We start from the raw sequence: 5,660 nt of genomic DNA on the forward strand, positions 1-5,660 counted from the left end.
TAATGGTTTATGGTTAAGGTTTTAAGTTAAACAGACAAATATACAAGGCCGTGGATGTTGTCTTCTTGGACCTCAGTAAGGACTTTCAAAGGGTCCCACATGGGAGATTAGTCAGGAAGGTGTAGGTGCTCAGTATTCATAGAGCCATGGAAACACTACAGCACAGAAAACAGGCCATTTGGCCCCTCTAGTCTGTGCCGACCATTATCTCCCTAATCTCTCTGGCCTGCTCCCATTCCATAACTCTCCAGGCCCCTCCTATCCATTTACCTATTCAATTTATTCTTAAAGCACATGATCAAGCCCACATTCACCAGATCAGATGGCAGCTCATTCCACACTTCCACCACTCTCTGATTGAACTTTCCCCTAATGTTCTCCCTAAACCTTTCCCCCTTTCAACTTAAAACTATGACCTCATATTTATCTCCCCCAATCTAAGTGTAAAAGGCCAATTCGCATCCACTCTGTCTATATCTCTCAATCTTGTAAACCTTGATCAAATCGCCCCTCATTCTTCTTCAATCCAAGAAATAAAGTCCAAGCCTATTTAATTTTTCCCTATAAATTGAATCTTGAAGACCCGGCAACATGGTGAAGTAGTGAACTGGATACGACAATGGCTGGATGGGAGAAGCCAGAGAGTAGTGGTGAATGACGCTACTCAGACTGGAGGCTTGTGGCTAGTGGTTGGTCTCAGGGATCGGTGCTGGGACAATTGTTGTTTGTCATCTATATCAATGATCTGGATGATAATGTGGTCAATTGGATCAGCAAGTTTGCAGATGACACTAAGATTGGAGACGTTGTGGACAGTGAGGAAGGTTTTCAAAACTTGTAGAGGAATCTGGACCAGCTGGAATAATGGGCTGAAAAATGGCCGATGGAATTTAATGCAGACAAGTGTGAGGTGTTGTGTTTTGGAAGGACAAACCAAGAAAGGACGTACATGGTAAATGGTCGGGCACTGAGGAGTGCGGTAGATCAGAGGGATCTGGGAATACAGATACAGAATTCCCTGAAAGTGGCATCACAAGTGGACAGGGTGGTAAAGAGAGGTTTTGGTATATTAGCCTTCATAAATCAAAGTATTGAGTGTAGGAGTTGGGATGTTATGGTAAAGTTGTAAAAACTTTGGTGAGGCCAAATTTGGAGAATTGTGTGCAGTTTTTGTCACCTAATTACAGGAAAGATATCAATAAGATAGACAGTGCAGAGAAGATTTACTAGGATGTTGCCTGGACTTCAGGAGAATAGAAGAATGAGGGGAGATTTGATTGAGGTATTTAAAATTATGAGGGGGGTGGACAGAGTAAATGATGATAGACTTTTTCCACTGAGGGTAGGTGAGATACAAACCAGAGGATATAGGTTAAAAATGAAAGGGAAAAGGTTTAGGGGGAACATGAGGGGGAACTTCTTCACACAGAGAGAGGGGTGTGCGGGTGGAATGAGCTGCCGGCTGAGGTGGCGAATGCAGGTTCAATTTTAACATTTAAGAAGAGTTTGGACAGGTACGTGATGCGAGAGGTATGGAGAGCTATGGGCTGGATGCAGGTCAGTGAGACTAGGCAGAAAAATAATTTGGCACAGACCAGAAGGATCAAAGGGGTCTATTTCTGTGCTGTGATGTTCTATGGCTATATGATTGATTTTGGATACATTGGAAGGATATCCAAGTGGGCTGCACAAGATGCCTTGGAAAATTACTGGAGTGGTCCCAGGAATGTAGGGTCTAGAATAGGTGGAAATTTATTGAACTTGTTTGTTCAGGGATTGAAGAACCAAAGAGACAGGAGAAGGTGAAGGCCATCCGACCCGTCAAGCCTTCTCTGCCATTCAATGTGATCATGGCGTGTTCAAGCAGGATCATTTTTCGAAGAGGGCTCTCAGTATAATTGAAGAACCCTCTCACCCTGCACATAGCATCTTCCAGCTATTCCCGTCGGGAAAGAGTTACATTAGAACATAAGAAATAGGAGCAGGAGTTGGCCATCCAGTCTGGCGAGCCTGCTCCGCCACTCAATCGGATTGATCATGGCTGATCAAGCCATAGACTTATCTCCACCTACCCACCTGTTCCCCACAACCTTTAATTCCCCTACTATTCAAGAATCAACCTACCTCTTATTTTAAATATATTTAATCAGACAGCTTCTTCCACTTTCTTGTGCAGAGAATTCCATAGATTCACCACTCTTTGGGAACAGCAGTTCCTCTTAATCTCCATCTTAAATCTACTTCCCTGAACCTTGAAGTAAGTCACAAAATTCTGTAGACACTGTGGTCGAAGTAAAAACACAAGATGCCGGATTGACTCAACAGGTCAAACAGGGTCCTTTATGTAGCAAATGTAAAGATATAGGACCGACGTTTCGGGCTTGAGCCCTTCATCATAGTGTGAGAAAATCTTAGCAAGTATCCGAACAAAAGAGTAGGGGGGAAGGGGGGTGGTGGGTGGCAAGGCAGGAGAAAGGAGGGAGGGGACAGCAGTAATGAGTAGGGTGGAGGCAGGGCTGGGTGGGTGAAAGAACTAGAAGGACAGGAAGAGGGGAGGGGACAGCAGTAATGAATAGGGTGGAGGCAGGGCTGGGTGGGTGAAAGAACTAGAAGGACAGGAAGAGGGGAGGGGACAGCAGTAATGAGTAGGGTGGAGGCAGGGCTGGGTGGGTGAAAGAACTAGAAGGACGGGAAGAGGGGAGGGGACAGCAGTAATGAGTAGGGTGGAGGCAGGGCTGGGTGGGTGAAAGAACTAGAAGGACAGGAAGAGGGGAGGGGACAGCAGTAATGAATAGGGTGGAGGCAGGGCTGGGTGGGTGAAAGAACTAGAAGGACAGGAAGAGGGGAGGGGAAAGAAAGGCGAGCAGGTTTACTGGAAACCAGTGAAGTCAATGTTCATGCCATGTGGCTGGAGGGGGCCCAGATGAAAAATAAAATGTTGTTCCTCCTATCTGTGGGTGGTCAGGGTGGGACAATACACACGACCATGAACAGACACGTGAGGGCGGAGGTGTGACCCGGAATTGAAGTTGTTGGCCACTGGGAGGTCGCTGCGGTTGCAGATGGAGAGGAGGTGTTGAATGAATTCTGATTCTGAAACGTTTCGCCTTTCACACTCAACCCACGACCTCTCGTTCTCGTTTCCCCCTACCTCAGTGGAAAAAGCCTGCATGCATTTGCTCTATCGGGGCAAAATTTGTCTTGAAGTTTGCCTTATTTTTTGACACTCCAGGCTGTGCAGCAGATTGGCCTCCTCATTGACAACGAGATAAAAATGTGCTGTTCCTTCATCCAATTGAAAAACCAACCAACAGAGGACCGCTGAGCTCACCAGAGACATCTGCACATGAATCCTCATTGTTCACTTTGAATAGCTTCAATTTAAATTTAATTTTTAAAAATTTGATATTTAGACGTTCAGCACAGTAACAGGGGCCCTTTCAGCCCACGAGTCCATGCTGCCCAATTACACTCGATTAACCTACACCCCCCCCCCCAGAACATTTCGAACGGTGGGAGGAAAGCGGAGCCCCCATGAAAACCCACACAGACACGGGTAGAGCATACGAACACCTTACAGACAGCGCGGGATCCGAACCCCGGTCCCGATCGCTGGCGCTGTAACAGTGTTGCGGCAACCATTTATACTAACCGTGCTGTCCTGCGTCAATGAATATCTCATGATTGTTACTTTTTGAACTTCTTCCCCCCCACTTTCAAATGCAACAATGATTTGGAGAGAGACATTCAAATTTCCACGATGCCAGGCTCCAGCAGGCAGAATGCGGTACTGCACTGAGCCCCATCTGCAGCCATTCTCAACAGCCGCTTTCAGGTGACCAGAATACCCCAACGTAAAGCCATCTAAGGTACCTGAATGCGGCTGTTGGGAGGCCACCTGAAAGCGGAGAACCCTGACCCGGGGAGTACTTACCCAACCCTCCTCGGGTAGGTGTATTCTCCGCCTCTGAGCGCTCCCTCTAGGCACCTGAAAGTGGGCGGGAATACAGCCACAGTTGACAGGAGCCGGCGTCCGCTCCGCGGCACCTCTCCCCGCTGCGGACCTTCCAGGTGCCAGAACAGAGCCTTCAGCGCTGCCACCTGAATGTCGCTTCGCACACACCCGCAGCCGGCTCCGGAGCCGCATTCTCCCAGCTACTCCACCTGAAAGTGGCTAACCTTTTGTTTGCCCCCCACCCCCACCCCACAAACAAGACTGCTCAATGTTTATAGGCCCCCTTCCTTGTGAAGCAGTCAACTTTTGGTTTCTTCCATGCTTCTCTCCTACTGACTGCATGAAAAATAGACATTAAAAATATTTGCTAGGTGAAGTGAAAATAAAACAAGGCCTTTACTTCAACGTGCTGTAGGCCCCACTGGGGGAAGTGAGGCCCCACTGCGAATGGCTGAGTTAGATTACCCCCTGAGGGAATGTTCACCTCATTGAAATTTTGCCTCCATACTCCATGTCTGAGGTCAATGAATCTCACCTCCTTTGACGGCACGCATAAACTTCCAGAGGTGAAGAATTTGCAACTCCAAATGGGGACTTGGCGGTCTTATGGGTGAGTGTTTGACATATAGATCTGTACTGATAACAATGTTGGAAAGTGCACTTTGGCAGACTATTTTCTAAATGGGGAGAAAATTTAAAATTTCCAGATGCAAAGGGATCTGGCAGTTCTCGTGCAGGAGCCTGAAGGTAAACTTACAGGTTGAGTCGGGGGTGAAGAAAGCGAATACTGGCATTTATTTCAAGAGGAATAGAATCCAAGAGCAGGGATGTGATGTTGAGACTTTATAAGGCCCTGGTGAGGCCTCACGTGGAGATTGTAAGCAGTTTTGGGCTCCTCATTTAAGGAAGGATGTGCTGACGTTGGAGGGGGTTCAGAGGAGGTTCACAAGGATGATTCCAGGAATGAAAGGGTTATCATATGAGGAATGGCTCTTGGCCTGGACTTGTTGGAATTTAGGAGAATGAGGAGGGGGTGGGGATCTCATTGAAACATTTTGAATGTTGAAAGGCATGGACAGAGTAGATGTAGAAAGGTTGTTTCCCACCGTAGGAGAAGGCGTAACTTGAGGATCGAAGGGCGTTCGCTTTGGACAGAGATGCAGAGGAATTTCTTCAGCCAGAGGGCGGTGAATCTGTGGAATTTGTTGTCACAGGCGGTTGTGGAGGCTGGGTCTTTGGGTGTATTTAAGGCATAGATTGACAGGTTCTTGATTAGCCAGGGCATCAAAGGTTCTGAGGAGAAGGTCGGGGAGAGGGGCTGAGTGGGAAAATGGATCAGCTCATGATGGATGGTGGGTCAGACCATGCCTTGAGGAAGGGCTCAGGCCCAAAATGTCGACCTCCTATGGACGCTGAGTTCCTCCAGCATTACTGTGCTTGGATGATGGGCTGAATGGCCTATTTCTGCTGCTATGCCTCATGGTCTTATGGTCTCATTGGTGATTCAGTACATAAACCTTGTGCACGAATAATGTAATTTGACACATTTTATCGTCTAATGGAAATAGCGCAAATTGAATGTTCCATTCAGACTGTTGATCACAACAAGAAGGTTTTTAGTTCATATAGTGTGGTCTTCACGTGCTACATTCAATATGTTTATTAGGCGTAAGGATTAATAGGACTGTGTAACATACAGTAGAAG

The sequence above is a fragment of the Narcine bancroftii genome, chromosome 4, assembly GCF_036971445.1.
Source record: "Narcine bancroftii isolate sNarBan1 chromosome 4, sNarBan1.hap1, whole genome shotgun sequence".
Lineage (NCBI taxonomy): Eukaryota > Metazoa > Chordata > Chondrichthyes > Torpediniformes > Narcinidae > Narcine > Narcine bancroftii.